General features: G+C 39.2%; 1 pseudogene; it reads right to left on the minus strand.

Annotated features, from left to right (window-relative positions):
* The window catches only part of LOC110594921, a 22,808-nt pseudogene extending 7,963 nt beyond the window's left edge, over positions 1 to 14,845 (minus strand).
* Between the last annotated feature and the right edge of the window lie 1,921 nt (positions 14,846 to 16,766).

Here is a 16,766-nt window from a genome sequence, read left to right on the forward strand (position 1 = left end):
ATTTATTGTAGAGATGAGGTCTCGCTGCCCAGGCGGGTCTTGAACCTGCAGGCTCAGGCAATCCACTCACCTCAGCCTCCCAAAGGTGCGGGATTACAGGCTGAGCCACTGAGCCCGGCTTGTTCTGCAGTTTTTGTTGTAAATAAATTTCACTTCTCTAGTTAGAGAGATGCCATGGTATTTCTTTGTGTGTGTGTGTGTGTCTATTGTGAAAAATATTGTGCTTTGTATTTGGTTCTCTGCCTGTTTGTTGTTGGTGTATAAGAATGCAATTGTCTTTTTCATGTTTATTTTGTACCCTGAGACTTTGACGGAGGTCTTTATAAGTGCAAGGAGGTTGTTGACAGATTTTCTTTGGTTTTTGAGGTATAGAATAATATCATTAGGAAAGAGGGATAACTTGGTTTCTTTTTTTCCTATTTGGATATCCCTATTTCTTTCTCTTGTCTGATTGCTCTAGCTAGGACTTCCAACACTATGTTGAACAGGAGGGATGAGAGTGGGCAGCCTTGTCTTGTTCTGGTTTTTAGGGGAAATGCTTTCAATTTCTGTCTGTTCAGCAATATGTTGGCTGTGGGTTTATCATAGATGGCTCTTACTATTTTGAGGTGTTTCCTTTATGCCTAAGTGTTCAAGGATTTTTATCAAGAAGGGATAATGGATTTTATCAGAAGCTTTTTCTGCATCTAATGATATAATCATTTGGTTCTTGTTTGTGCATCTGTCGATGTATTTAATTACCTTTATGGTCTTGTGGATGTTGAACAATCCCTGCATTCTGGGGATGAAGCCTACCCGGTTCATGGTGGATGTTTTTTGAGATGTGTTGTTGGATTCAATTTACTAGAATCTTGTTGAGTATTTTTATATTTACATTCATCAGGGATATTGGCTTCTGGCTGTCTTTCTTAGTTGAATCTTAACCCATTTTGGATACCAGTGTGATGTTAGCTTCATAAATTGACTTGGAGAGGGTTGCATCTTTCTTGATTGCTTGGAATACTTTCAATAGGATTGGCATTAACTCCTCTTTGTATGTTTTGTAGAATTCCTCTGAAAATCTGTCTGAACTTTTTTTTTTTTTTTTTCTATTTTTGGTAGTTTTCTTATAGCAGAGTCAATTTCCTGGGATGTTTTGGGTCAATTTAGGATCTCAATTTCTTCTTGTTTCAACTTGAGTAGGTTGTGTGATGTCAAAAAGACCTCCATTTCTTTGGGGTTATTGAGATTGTTTCCATACAGGTGTCCATAGTAATCTCTAACAATCATTTGCATTTCTTCAAGGTCAGTTTTGACTTGATCTTTTTTGGTTCTGATTGTGTTTCTGTGGGCTATTTCTCTTTTTCTTGGTCATTTTGGCTAAGGGTCTATCAATCTTATTTATTCTTTCAAAGAACCAGTTTTTTGTTTCATTGATTTTTTTTCTATGTTGTTTTTGTCTTCTATGTCCTGTATTTGGGTTTTTACTTTGGTGATCTGGATTATTCTGCTGAAATTAGGCTTTTGGTGGTCTTGTCATTCCAGCTCCCTAAGGTGATTTGCTAGTCTTTTAACTTGTTCTTTTCTGTTTTCTTGATATGTGTTCGTAGAGATATAAACTCCTCTCTCAATACTGCTTTCATTTCATCCCAGAGTTTTTGTTAAGATGATTCTTTGTTTTCATTTGTTTCCAGGAAAATTTTAATTTCTGTTTTTATTTCTGGGTTGACCCAGGAGTTATTCATCATCACACTGTCTAATGTCCATGTCTTTGTGGGTCTTGGGGAAATTTTGTTGGTGATAATATTTGCTTTTATTCCACTGTGGTCTGAGAAAGTATGAAATGGTAGTATTTCAATCTTGTAAAAAAAATTATGCTTGTTTTATGGTCAAACATGTGATTGATCTTGGAATACATTCCACGTGGTGATGAGCAGAATGTATCTTCTGTGGTTGTTGAATGAAGTGTTCTTTAGGCATTTATTAAGTCCATTTGGTCAAGCATCAAGTTGAGGTTCCATATCTCTTTGTTGAGTGTTTGCCTTGATGATCTATCAAGGGTTATTAGTGGGGTGTTTATGTCTCTAGCTATGATAGTATTAGAGTAAATGTATATATATATATATATATATATATATATATTTTTTTTTTTTAGTTTACTTAGTAGCTGCTTTATAAAAGCTGGTGCTCCTGTGTTAGGTGCATATATATTTAGGATGGATATTTTTTGTTGATGCATTGAACCTTTTACAATTATATAATGTACTTCCTTATCTTTTCAATTTTTTCATAGCTTAAAGTTGTTTTGTCTGATATTAAGATCATAATTTCTGCCTTCTTTTGTGATCCATTCACTTGGAAATTCATTTTTCATCCCCAAGCTTTGAGTTTGTGGGCATTCTTTGTGATGAGATGAGTTTCCTAGAGACAGCATATTACTGGGTCATGGTTTTTTAACCAGTTTTCCATTCTAAATGTCTTTTCAGTGGTACATTTAGTCCATTCACATTTAGGCTGATTATTGAAATGTGAGAGTTTGTCCCTATCATAATGCTCTTATAGGATTGTTTTGTTTTCGTTTAGCTTTTGTGCCCATATATGTTTGTTTCCATTTTTGTGGGTGTGCTGTGTTCTGTTGCTTCTGTGTTTGTGATCTTGTGAAGTATATGGCCTTTCTTGTTCTTCTTTTCTCTTCTGTGCACAGCACCTTTTCTAGCATCTCATGTAGAACTGGTCTTGAAGCAGCATGTTGTCTTAGAGACTGAATGTCTGGGAAGAATTTTAATTCTCCCTCACTGATAAAACTTAGCCTGACTGGGTAGGAAATTCTTTGTTTAAATTGTTTATCTCTGAGAACATTAAAGATTGGGGTCCAATTTCTTTTTTTTTCTTTTTATAATCAATATTTTTTATTATGGTTTTGTGGGGTACAGTTAAGGGTTAGGTGTACAATTATGTTTCATTCAGGCACCCTGTTGAGAAGAGGTGTTTCCCCATCCCCAGACAGATATTTGCTACTTTTAATCCCATCCCCCCCATAGTTTCCCAGTACTGTCAGTCATTTTCTTATAGTATTACATTGGATGTTCAAGGTCCATTATATGAGTGAGAACATGTGATACTCGGATCTTTGTTTCTGTGAGAGGTCACTCAGTATTGTAGACTCTGGTTCCATCCAGGTTGCGGCGAAATTCATGATTTTGTTCTTTTTTATGGCTGTGTAGTATTCCATCGTATATATGTACCACATTTTTTAAATCTAGTCCTCTTTTGGTGGGCAGCATGGTTGTTTCCAGGTTCTTGCTATTGTGAACAATGCTGCAATAAACATACGTGTGCAGGTATCTTTTTTATAGAGTGATTTGAGTTCTTCAGGATATATTCCCAGTAGGGGGATTGCGGGGTCATATGGAAGGTCAATTTTTAGAGCTTTTAGGAATTGCCCCACTGCTTTCCACAGAGGTTGCACTAGTTTACACTCCCACCAACAGTGTAGAAGTGTTCCCTTTTCACCACACGCTCTCCAGCACCTGTTATTTTTTGAGTTGTTGATAATTGCCATTCTGACTGGAGTTAGGTGGTATCTCAGTGTGGTTTTGATTTGCATCTCCCTGATGATTAGTGAGGTTGAGCATTTCTTCATGTGTTTGTTGGCTGCTCAGATGTCTTCTTTTGTGAAGTGTCTGTTCATATCTTTTGCCCATTTTATAATTGGGTTGTTTGTTTTTTTCTTTTCAGCACGTTTGAGTTCTTTGTAGATCCAGGATGTTAAGCCTTTGTTAGACCTGGAGTTGGCAAATTCTTTTTCCCAGTCTGTAGGCTGTCTCCCTGCTCTCTTGATGGTTTCTTTGGCTTTGCAGAAGCTTGTCAGTTTAATAAGGTCCCACTTGTCTATCTTCTTTCTTATGACCTGTGGGCTTTGGGTTTTGTTCAGGAATTGGATGCCAGTTCCGATTTCCATGAGGGTATTTCCTTCATTTTCTAAGGTTCTTATGGTTTGAGGTTTTAAATTTAGGTCTCTGATCCATTTGGAGTTAACCTTTGTGCATGGGGATAGATAGGGGTCCTCTTTCAATCTTCTGCATTTGGTCAGCCAGTTTTCCCAGCACCATTTACTGAATAGGTTCTCTTCTCCCCAGTGGTAGGTGGTGGGGGCTTTGTTGAAGATGAGTTGGTTGAGAAATTGAGGTTTTGCTTCTGGAATCTCAATTCTATTCCATTGATCTATATGCCTGGTCCTGTACCAATACCAAGCTGTTTTGATGATTGTAGCTTTATAGAAAAGATTGAAGTCTAGTAATGTGATACCACCTGCTCTGTTTTTTTTTTTACTGAAGATTGTTCTGGCTATTCTTGGACGTTTCTGTTTCCATATGAATTCCTGTGTTGTTTTTTCTAGGTCTGAGAAGAATGTTGCTGGTAATTTGGTGCGTATTTCATTGAATTTGTAGATTGCCTTAGGTAAGATGGACATCTTCACAATGTTGATTCTTCCAATCCATGACCATGGGATATTTTTCCACTTGTTTGTGTCATCTTTGATTTCTTTGAGCAGTGTTTTGTAATTTTCATTGTAAAGATCTTTCACGTCTCTGGTTAGGAAGATGCCAAGGTATTTCTTTTTTTTTTGTGGCTATTGTGAATGGAATTGTGTTTTTTATTTGGGTTTCTGTTTGTTTATTATAGGTGTAGAGAAATGTGATTGTCTTTTGTACATTTATTTTGGATCCTGAGACTTTGCCAAAGGCCTTTATCAATGTAAGGAGGCTTTTGACAGATTCTCTTGGGTTTTCAAGGTACACAATCATATCATCTACAAAGAGAGATAACTTGACTTCCTTTTTTCCTATTTGGATACCCCTGATTGCCTCCTCTTTCTGATTGCTCTAGCTAGGACTTCCAATACTATGTTGAACAGGAGGGGTGAGAGTGGGCATCCTTGTCTAGTTCCAGTTTTCAGGGGGATTGGTTCCAATTTTTGTCCATTTAGGAGTATGCTGGCTGTGGGTTTCTCATAGATGGCTTTTACTATTTTGAGGTATGTTCCCCGTATGCCTAGATGTTCAAGGGTTTTTATCAAGAAGGGGTGCTGGATTTTATCAAAAGCTTTTTCTGCATCTAATGATATGATCATGTGGTTGGGGTCCAATTTCTTCTGGCCTATAGTGTTTTTGGAGATAAGTCTGCAGCAATTCTGATTGGTCTCTCCTGGTAGGTAGTTTGGCCTTTTTCCCTTGCTGCCTTTAGGATTTTTTATTTCATTCTTACTTTGTGTAGGTGAATTACTATGTGTCTACTGGTTTTTCTCTTCATAAGCTGTTTTACAGTGGTTCTCTGAATATGTTGTGCTTGTATAGTTGTCTCTCTGGTCAGATGAGGGAAGTTTTCTTGAATGTCCTCATGGAATGTTTGTTCCAGGACATTTTCTGTTTCTCTATCTATTTCAAGTATTCAGATCAGATGTAGGTTTGGTTTCTTGATAAAATCACACATCTTTTGGAGAGTTTCTTCTTCTTCTTAAGTTTTTTTTCCTATATTTTAACAGACTGAGTTAATTCCATATTTTGGCCTTTCAGCTCTGAGATTCTTTCTTCTGCTTGATCAATTCTGCTTAGCATGCTTGTAAGTTTGTCATTTATTTATTGGACAGAGTTCTTTATTTCTGTTCTTTTTTTTTTTTTTTGAGTTGGAGTCTCACTGTTGCCCAGACTGGAGTGCAGTGGCCGCTCCTGGCCACCACAGCCTCGACCTGATGGGCTCTGTGATCCTTCCGCCTCAGCCTTCCAAGTAGCTGGAACTACAGGTGCGTGCTACCACGCCCGGCTAATTTTTTTTAAATTTATTGTAGAGATGACGTCTTGCCAAGTTGCCCTGGCAGGTCTCAAACCCACAGGCTCAGGCAATTCACTCACCTCAGCCTCCCAAAGGTGCAGGATTACAGGCTGAGCCACCAAGCCTGGCTTATTTCTGTTATTTCTAAGTACACTTTCTTGACTTTGTCTAGTTTTGTTGCAATTTCATTTAGTTTTAACCCTTGAATTTCTTGATTTTTATTCATCCTATTCAATGATTCTCTGATCTCTGTAAGTACCTTCTAGGCACTGCCCTTCTTAGAGATAGGCATTGTTTGTGCCCTAGTAGCTGTTCTTTCTAGCACCTACTCATTGCTAAGACTCTGGTTCCAGCAGTTCTTTGTTGTTTTTTTCTTCATTTGTAGCAGATTCCCTATTTCTCTCTTTAATTCTGTTGCTCAGTGGAAAGTGGAGAAGCAATCACTTCTGATATTTGCTCTACCTTTTGTTCTTCTTTGAGTCAGGGCTCCAAATTTTTTCAATTCCAATCCCTAAAAAATTGTGCTGCTTCCAGACCAGTTGTACAGGAGATGCTCAAAAAGGTATTAAACACAGGAAAATAAAGAAAGAAAGGACAACCATGTACTTCCCATGAATGCAGGAAAACACAGAGTCAACACAACACACTTTGAGACTGCAAAATTGAAAACACACACATATATCAACACAAAATTTTAAAAACAAAACAGCTTTATAAAAACTTCATGACAGGGATAAATCCTCACATTTCAATAAGCAGCATGACATCAATGGATTAAAAGCACCACTGAAAAGACATAGAATTGCAAACTGGATAAAAACACGACACAACACTTCTCCAGGAAATACATCTCACTACAACACTTCTCCAGGAAATACATCTCACTACAAAAGATACCCACAGACTTAGAGTTAAAGAATGGAAAACAAACCTTCAGGCAAATGGAAAACAAAAGAGGAAGGAGTTGTGATTTTAATATCAGACAAAACAACTTTCTAGCTACCAAAAATTTAAAAAGATACACATGGACATTCCATAATGATAAAAGGTTCAATCTATCAATAAGAAATATCCATCCTAAATATATATGCACCAAACACAGGAGCACCTAGATTTGTAAAGCAAATACTAAATAAATTTAAAAAGGATAGTGACTCTAACACTATTATAACTGAGGATTAAATACCCTTCTAGCAACCATAGATAGATCATTGAGGCAAAAAATCAACAAGGAGATCTGGAACATCAACTTAATGCTTGACAAAATTGACTTAATAGATACCTACAGAACACTCCACACAAGAACCAAGGAATGTACTTTCTACTCATCACTACATGGAATATACTTCAAATTGACTATATTCTTGGCCATAAATCAAGCATTAACAGATTTCATTAGATTAAAATACTACAATACAACTTCTCAGGCCACAGTGGAATAAAAGCAAAATATCACCACCAAGAAAATACTCCCAAACCACACAAAGACATGGACACTAAACAGCTCAATGCTGAACAACTCCTGGGTCAACACAGAAATCAAAACAGAAATGTAAAGATTCTTGGAAACAAATGAAAATGAGGGCGCTTATTACCAAAACCTCTAGGATGCCATGAAAACAGTACTAAGAGGGAAATTTATATCTCTATGAGCACACATCAAGAAAATAGAAAGATCACAAGTCAACATTATAACAAGTCACCTAAGGGAGCTAGACAGGCAAGACTACCAAAACCATAATTTCAGCAGAAGAATCCAGATCACCAAAGTAAAAGTCCAAATACGGGACACAGAAGGCAAAAATATCATAGGAAAAAAATCAATGAAACAAAAAACTGGCTCTTGAAATTGATAAAAAAGACTGATGAACCTACAGCCAGACTGACCAAGAAAAAGAGAGAAAAGACCTAATAAGCACAATCAGAAACACAAAACGTCAAGCCACAACTGATCCTGAAGAAATACCAATAGATTATCAGATATCACTATGCACACCTGTATGGAAACAAATTTGAAAACCTAAATAAGGTGGAGGACTTTCTGACATCACATAACCTCCCAGGGTTGAAACAAGAAGAAATAGAGAACCAAAATAAGCCAATAACAACCCAGGAAATTGACTCCATTGTAAGAAAACTACCTACACAAAAAGTCCTGGACCACATATTGTCACTCATAAGCAGACCGTGAACAATTATCATAATACTATAAGAAAGGGATTGGTAGTAGTGGAAAATTACCAGAGGAGGGAGCCAATAAGAGTACCCTTTCTCAAACCAGATGAAGTGGTAGCCAAAGTGAGGCCCAAACTTTATCTGTACAATGACCATTTGTATACCTGACCCTGAATTGTATCCCACATCTTTAAAATAAAAATAAATAAACACATACATTAAAAAATAGCCTTACTGGTAGCTTGTGCAGCCTTGAGTCACTGGTGCAAAAAAAGAAGACATATGTGCATATATATGATCTACCAAAGCAGGAAAGATGAGGGACCAATAACACATTTCTAAAAACACCACCCAGAATCTGTTGCATGGCAAGTATGTGGTGGGAGGTACCATTTTATGAGTTTGTGTTTTGTTTTTCCTTCCTGTGTTTTAGGCTTCAGCAATGGTTCATTCAAATTTCCAACCACTGAGATTCAACTTAGTGAGGTGCCAGAAAACCTTTCAGTGAAAAATATGACCAGTTTGAGTGACCAGTTTCACTGGTGCTCCCAGTCAGACAGTGACTGAAAGAACTTCCTTAGGTGAATTGCTCCTGGGATGCACTACTGTTTCTGCTTTTCCAATGGCTCCAGTGCCTGCTGTCAACAAATGTCAACATGTGAGCAAGGCTTTTCCTTTGGGTTGGATTGTGGGGTTCACAGAATGTATTTACATGCCATCATATCAGCAGTGTGCTTCAAATCTCTTCCTCTGAGTCTCAAGAGTGAAAACCAGCTACAACTTGCATGTCTCTTGTATCACTGCTTGAACCCATCACTTGGTTCATCCAAAGTTTCTCTTTTCTTCCTGCCTGCTCCTTAAGCACTATGAAGGCAAAGCAGTGACAGCACACACACAGTGTCAGAGACCTGGGTTGGCCTCCTGGGTCTATTAGTATTAATGTCTAGCTGTGTAACACAGGGTTAGTCATTGATCCTTTTAGACTTTACTTTCTTCAGTTTTATTAATACTTATTTGTTTCATTATATTTGTAATTCTTTCTTAGAGACAGGGTCTCACTGTCACCTAGCTGGAGTACAGTGGCTAGATCACAGCTCACTGCAGCCTCAAACTCCTGGACTCAGGCAATTCATCCACCTCAGCCTCCTGAGTAGCTAAGACTACAGGAACATGCCACCATGCTCAGTTAATTTTTAAAGTTTTTCTAGAGATGAGAGTCTTACTATGTTGTCTAAGCTGGTTTTTAACTCCTGAATTCAAATAATCCCTCCATCTTAGCCTCCCAAAGTGTTGGGACTACAAGTGTGTGCCACCACACCTAGCTTAACATATACCTATACATTTAAAAAATATTTTAAAATGTGCTTTCTTTTCTGAACTTTTTGAAACTTAAGAACCTCCTTCTCCAAAATCTTCCAAGAATTTTTATATAAATCAACAAAATTTAGTCAACACATTTTCTCCTACATTTCTCCTTCTTTTAAACAATGCCATAGCCTCCCTCATGTACTTGTGAGGCATAAACAAGAACATGCTTGTATGGCACCTGATACAACATCATGTCAGCCCTCAAACGGAGATGCCGCTGTTCTTGCTACCTCTGCCACTACAACTGTTCATATTGTTTTATCATTATCACGTTGCCATCATTGACTGTAAATGGAAGCACAATTATAATCTGCCAAAAAATGCTCCTCTGACACAGTGTACTTGTCACATTATAAAGAGAAAACTCAAGTCTAGAGTGGCTCATGGCACGATGCTTGTTGAACTGAACCACAGGGTTACTCCCTGCTTGTTCCATTTCCCCTCTCTTGTTTCTTCTCCTACCCCCTTTCATTGATTGTATGAATGTTTCTATCTCCCACGGGCTAGGTGAGTCACTCTCTCTATGTGCATGTCAGGATGGTGTAACCTTCACTCTTCTGAGTTCTGTCCCAAGCTCTTCGAGAATAGGGTCTCATCCCCTGGGCTTTACTCTTCTGTTTCCATTTCCTCAATTGTGAATTTAATTAGGATGTATCTATGTGGTAGTTTTACCATTCATAACCATGATGATGTCCATTGGTTTAAGATCCTGTACATCTGCAATTTTACAAATGCTAAGACAGAGGTTCAGAGAGGTGAGATGACTTTGAATAAAATCACAGCTAGCAGAATTGAACTCTGAACCCAGATTCCTAAATGTCCAAAACCTGTGGTCTTCTTTATTATGCCATGGTGGCTCAGTCATAATCCTTTGGTTTGGTATGACATATTAGAGCTGTCAAGAGAGAAACCTGAGACTGGCAGATCGGAAGGGACTAATTCTAGGCCACACAACTGTTGGGTGAAACAGGTATTCAAGTCCAGCTCTGGAGCCAAAGACTAGTCCTTTTTCTCTTTATGTTGACCTGCCCCTGCCCACGTTATGTCAGAAGTTGCTGAGCTTCTGTCTGATGTCAGTGTTTGGCAAAAGTGTCATCACTGCTTCTACATCCTACAATTTCTCCATGTGGTGTTTTCTGAGAATGAGGAGATGGACTCATTTTACTTCTCAGAAATGTTTTAATATTAGCTTTTATGTGAATTTCACTCCATGTTCAAGTAGCAACCAACATGGCCAACTTCTGTCAGGCTCAACTCTGTTCCGAAGCCTTCTATTTCATTAACACATGCCTACTTCTGTAGTACATGGATTTAAATAAATGTTGTTGTAGGGAAGTCTAGGAGGCAAATACAAATGAAACTCCATGAATGTAAAATTCACTCTGTAAAGTAGACATAAAGAGCACACCTTGCTTTTACACTTCTTTTTAAAACGTAATCTTTTTTTTTTTAAACAATATGGGTCCCAGCCACGTGATCGACATTAAAGCTGTTTGCATCAATCCAAGCAATGTGACCATAACATGGAAAAACAGTGGTACAGCTGCCTCTGAATAAAAGTATAGAGTCAAGAATGAGACGGAAAGTGAACAATCACTGTTGCAGCATCACAGGCTTAAGGTCCAGTGACTCCATATACCTTCTCCATCACTCCAGGAATAGTTGGTTGGACTTGGGGAGGATCCCAGGTTATAAATATCAAAACAAGTGAGATGACTGGCTCCCAGGGATGATCACCCACCTTTCCTTATTATCCTGTGTCCTGGCACCTTATCTGTTCTAGTTGATTACACAAAAGAGATTAGTTTTTATAACACAAAAGAGGAGAAAATGCACCACACCATTCAAGGGTAGGAGTTCAGGTAACCAGATCCTTCAGTGTTAAGGCCCTATGTGTTTGTGGAAGTTCTAACTACTTCTCACTGCTTGGTTTTAAAAATCTGTTGTTATTATTGGTTTATACCTACTTTACTGCTAAGACTCAGGAGTAGAGAACTCATTAGAAATGTGTTATGATGGTACCATTATCAGTCTTTCAAATTTCCTGGGAAGTTGGTGCTGTGTTTCTATTCCCGGGACTTTCTGTGGGGCAGTGTGTTTTTCAAGTGAAATAAGAATCTGATAGCATTTAGAATTTAATTAAGATTTGACAGTCTAGATTTTGATTTAGCCTAGATGTCACTACCCTAAGCCACCCATTATAGCTTCAAACTTAGCTCTTGTTTTTTTGTTTTGTTTATTTTTCCAACTTTTACATGCCAATACATCCAATTTTATTTCATTTATATAGTCAATATTTTTATTATGATATGGTAGGGTACAGTTAAGGGTTAGGGTACAAATATGCTTCATTCAGGTACCCTTATTGATAAGAGGTGTCTATAAATAAAAGTCCAAATCCAGGACATAGAAGACAAAAAGATAATACAAAAAATCAATGAAACAAAAAGCTGGTTCTTTGAAAGGATAAACAAGATCGATGGTCCCCTAGCTAGACTGACCAAGAAAAAGAGAGAAAAAGCCCAAATAAACACAATCAGAAACACAAAAGATGAAGTCACATCTAATCCTGAAGAAATACAAAAGATCATTAGAGACTACTATTTACACGTGTATGGAAACAAACTTGAAAACCTTTCAGAAATGGAGGACTTTCTGTCATCACACAACCTGCCTAGGTTGAAACAAGAAGAAATTGAGACCCTAAATAGACCAATAACAATCAAGGAAATTGACTATGTAATAAGAAAACTACCTGCAAAAAAAAGCCCTGGACCAGATGGCTTTCCAGCAGAATTCTACAAGACATTTAAGGAGGAGCTTATACCAATCCTACTGAAGGTATTCCAGGTGATTGAGAAAGATGGAACTCTCCCCAAATCATTTTACGAAGCTCTTGGTTTTAAGCTAAAAAGAATTTTTTAAGAACCCCACAAATGAGAAGCTCTTTTTAAGGTGAGAAGGACCAAAAGTGGTCCCCTGTTGTTTTCTGACATGGGGCTGGGTGGAATGATTCCCGGGCTGGAGAAGGCCCTGATCCTGAGTCCTGGCACCTGGCTTGAGAGGAACAAGGTCTAGCACAGCAAATCTTCTGTATAGCCCATAAGGTCTTTCTTTAAATACAATTTGCCTAGAAGTCCCAAGAGTAAAAATAAAAAGAACTGGAGAGAGAAGATCCACAGTGACAGGTGCCACAGACCCTTTCACAGATACTACTGGAGCTCCTCGGGGCACAATTTTAGGGAAAAAACCAACCACCAAGGTTTGCTGTGTTAGATTGTTTTAAAAAAAAGATAGAAGGAGAAGAGGGCAAAGACAAAAAAGGAGAGAATTACTAAGAAAAAAATAACACAGCATTTGGAGGTGGTGATGGGACACAGTGATATGGATGGAAAGCAGAGGTGGTGAGGTGCCAAGAAGCACCCATCAAAGGACCTAGGTGTCCTTGTCTATTTTAGAGCCCTGAGCAAAGTGTTGTGTCAGAGCAGGTTCACCAACTGCTGTGCATTGAGCATATACTATGTGCTTTGTTTTCCTTAGTGTGTTACTTTGCCCTCACAGTAACCCTGAGGATGACAGTTGAACAAACTGTGAAGAACTTAAGCTTCTTTCGAGATCCTAGAGATACTGACCATCAAGTGATAAGGCAGAAACCCAGAGGACCTGACTGCGGACCACCGTGGAGCAGTGATATTTGTGATAGTCACCCACAGTCCTTGAGCAGGAGAGATTATTTAGAAAAAAATGACATGAGTGACCCGATTTGTAAATCTTTGCATAAGATGTTTAATGTATGGTCGGTCTCAGTGGTTCAGCTGTAATCCCAGCACTTTGGGAGGTGGAGGCAAGTGAATTGCCTGAGCCAACCCAGACAACTTGGCAAGACCTCGTCTATGCAATAAAATAAAAAATTAACGAGGTGTGGTGGCACACACCTGTAATTCTGGCTACTTGGAAGGCTGAGGCAGAAAGATCGCTGGAGCCCAGCAGGTTGAAGATGGGATGGCTGTGAGTGTGCTACTGCACTCCAGCAGGGAGGACAGAGTGAGACTCCAATTCAAAACAAAAAATATTTAGCGTGAGTAATTGAGTTGCAAAGTGGATTGCATCGTTTCAGAGCTGGATGGCACCTTAGAACCACCTAGGCCAGTGTCTTGTGTTCAGCAACCTGCAGATCCCAGGCCAGCTTTTTCTCTAATCTGCACCATGGCCTGTGCTTTTATGTCCTTAATGCGGGAGCCAAATTCTAGGTTCTCCACTGTTACCCAGCATTGTGTGTTCTTAGCAAGCTACCCTGCCTCCCTGGGTCTCCATGTTCTCATCTCAAAAGGAAGGGAGTGCATGTCATTTGGCTGGAGTGGTTTGATTGTCATCCTCAGCCAAATAAGGTGATGGAAGGAGGGATTGGGTGTAAAATAGGTGGAAGGTCTTCTGGAAAACCCTCCTGGAGCTGGAATATGGCGTTGCGTTCCTCAGTTGAAGTCTTGGAGCTATGACCTGATATTATTTGCATTAGCTTAAATTGGGACCTTTTGACTTAGCAATCATTTATTTGATACTTTGTACTTGCTCTCTAAAGCAAATACAATCAAATGCTCCTGTTCCAAAGGGCAAAGGAAGATGTGCAGATTCTAAAGAATTTTGGCTTTAAGATATATTCCTTCTCCTCTTTTCTGCATCATTATTTTCTCTCCAGCTCTGCTGAGAGATGATGGAAGTGCAGTGGACTCTGATATAAAGGAAGTGTTTCTAGCGAATTTCACGGAGGCAACAGAAACCCCAGTCATTCCTAGTGAAAGGTGACTGCAAATATCATGTTCTATGAATGACGACTGTGTGTTTTTAAAATAGAGCCTAGCTCCATTTCTAGACTTTGTGTGTCCTTCATGTGTGTGAGGAAGGTAACTTTTATCCGGAGTGATGGCGATGGCACTGCCTTCTGCCAGATGCTCCTGAAAAGCATTGGAATCCATGAGAAGTCGATACGAGACTTAGTGGTCAATATTTCAGGCCTGAAGCCAGAGATTCAATAGCAATTCAGTATCTTCCTGAATTAAATAGGATGTAGACCCTCTGGTAACAAAAAGTGGCTTGGATGAGTGACAGAAGTGTACCTCCTTCCCCTTGCTGTTTTTAACTTTCAGTGACTTAATTTCTCCCACAATTTAGTTTGATTCTTTCACCTGTATGAGGAGGGAAGGAAAAGTGTTCTTATTTCACAAGTGAACACATTGGTGCTTAGAATGGCAATGGGACTTGAAATTTTGAGTCTGACATCCACGAGAGTAAGTGTCCCCTGTAGCTTTATATATTTCCATTGAAAAATAACACATGTACTAACTCAAGTTGGTCCTTTGAAGGAACTTAACACATTCACTGAATAAAAGGTGCTTACCAGGCAAATCTGGCAGACTTCTCCTATGTTGATGCTGAAGTGGTCATTTGCAGATGTTGTAGTATCATCAGTGGATTCCTGGAGTGGATTCCTCATTTTACACTTGCAAAGGACAGAAACCAGTCTTTAAACAGTTTAGATGAAAAAAGGAATTTATTGACTTGTGTATATTTTTCTGCCACAACAAAGCCTTGGAGAAAAAGAGGAGGTGGTTCTTACCTCTCTCTCTTGCTTCTTTCGGTTCATCAACTCTGTTCTGAGTGGCTCATTCCCCACAGTCCAAGGAGAAATGTTCCCAGAAAGTCCACAACTTCACACCTTGCAGCTTCTCCACCAGCTGGGGTCTGCTCCAGGGGCATGCCTCAAGTGGGCTCTGATGAGCAAAGTCTGGGTCATGGAGCTGTTCCTGGAAAATCACACTGGGGTAGAAGAAGAAATTGTCCCAGAGAAGGGAGAATGACTCACAGTAGCAGAATTTGAAAGAGAAGCACTAGATATCTGTGGTGCTGCTAGAGTAACAGGACAAAGTGAAATACCAGGACCTTTTCAGGGTATGGAGTCTCCCTCTGGAGGAGAAGAGGAGCAAATACATATGAAGAACCCACTGTGGGTGCTATCTAATGTGTCATCTTATGGGTGGGCTACTAAAAGAAGACAGTGTTGTGTTCTTTTTATGGTTAATGTCTTTTCTCCTGTGCTTGAAATAGATGCCAACAGCACTGAGAGAAGCCCTGCAGAGAACAGGCTCTGGTCAGGCAGCAGCCCTGCCACCCCTGTGCATGATAGGAATCTCCTGGGACACACAGACCCATTCTCTGGCCAGCAGTTTCAAGACACTGAAGTCCTGCTTGTCAGGTTAGTGCCTGGCATTTAGTACAAGGGCATTGTGCATTCTCAAGCAGTGGATGGCATGAAGGATAGCCCCAGGCCATAAATTTCAAGATGAGATGTTAAATTTTTTTAAATGGCCTCATCCATTTTTGTCTTCTGTGATCCTGGGTCTGAGTTTTTCTTGCATAGAAACTAGTTTTGTTGTCATAGGGAATTTCTGGGAGAGATTTTAGACAGAGAAGATCCAGTGAGTTTCTTCTTAACTCTGTAGGCAAGGCATATCTTTCAATACGCCAATAAAATATACTGAGCAGCTACTGTGTGCTGGCACCTTGGGGCCACACGGTGTCTTTCTGTCTCATCTCAGCATGGTGGCCAGTGGTATGCACTGGTGTATTCATTTTCTTCTAGAAATAGATAAATGTTGCCTAATTTTATTCTCTTTGAGTTAAGAAAATGAGTTTCCTGACTGGGTGTTGTGGCTCACATCTGTAATCCCAGCACTTTAACCTGAGGTGAAAGAATTGCTTGAGCCCAGGAAGTTGAGACCAGTCAGAACAACACTGCAAGATCTCTTCTCTACAAAAAAATCAGAAAATTAGTCAGGTATGGTGCCATGCTGCACCTGTGGTCCCGGCTATTTGGAAGACAGAGGTGAAAGAACAACCTGAGTCTAGGAAGTTGAGGCTGTGGTAAACTGTAATCATACCACTGCACTTCAACCTGAGTGACAGAGTGAGAAAATGACTTAAAAAAATGTAAGAGTTTCCTTTTGTGGCCTGCCTTGGAATTCATGGGGTCTTTCTACTTTCTATTGAAACATTTGTCAAGCACATTGCTCCTTCCCTGATGTAACTGATCAGTGCTCCCAATCTATAAATTGACAAGTATTTGGAAGCTTTAATAAAAAGAGGGGGAGGGTAATGTTTTAGAATACTTGGAGGCAAGCAATGGTTGGTCTGTGTTACTTATATAAAACCAGAAATTTGGGGCAAATTGTTGGTAATAAGCTGTGTATGTCAGGATTTACAGGTTTTTCTGGTGTCCTTGTTGAGGGAGGGTCTACTTGTATCTTTCCTTTTTCCCCTTGTACTGGTTTTGCTAAAATGTGGGAGGGGTGGGAGAATTTATAAGTATCCAGCATGTTAGCATAGAAGTTTGTTCTATGCAGGTATGGGACACTATA

The sequence above is a fragment of the Carlito syrichta genome, unplaced genomic scaffold (assembly GCF_000164805.1).
Source record: "Carlito syrichta isolate Samal-C Ts95f unplaced genomic scaffold, Tarsius_syrichta-2.0.1 Scaffold168914, whole genome shotgun sequence".
NCBI lineage: Eukaryota > Metazoa > Chordata > Mammalia > Primates > Tarsiidae > Carlito > Carlito syrichta.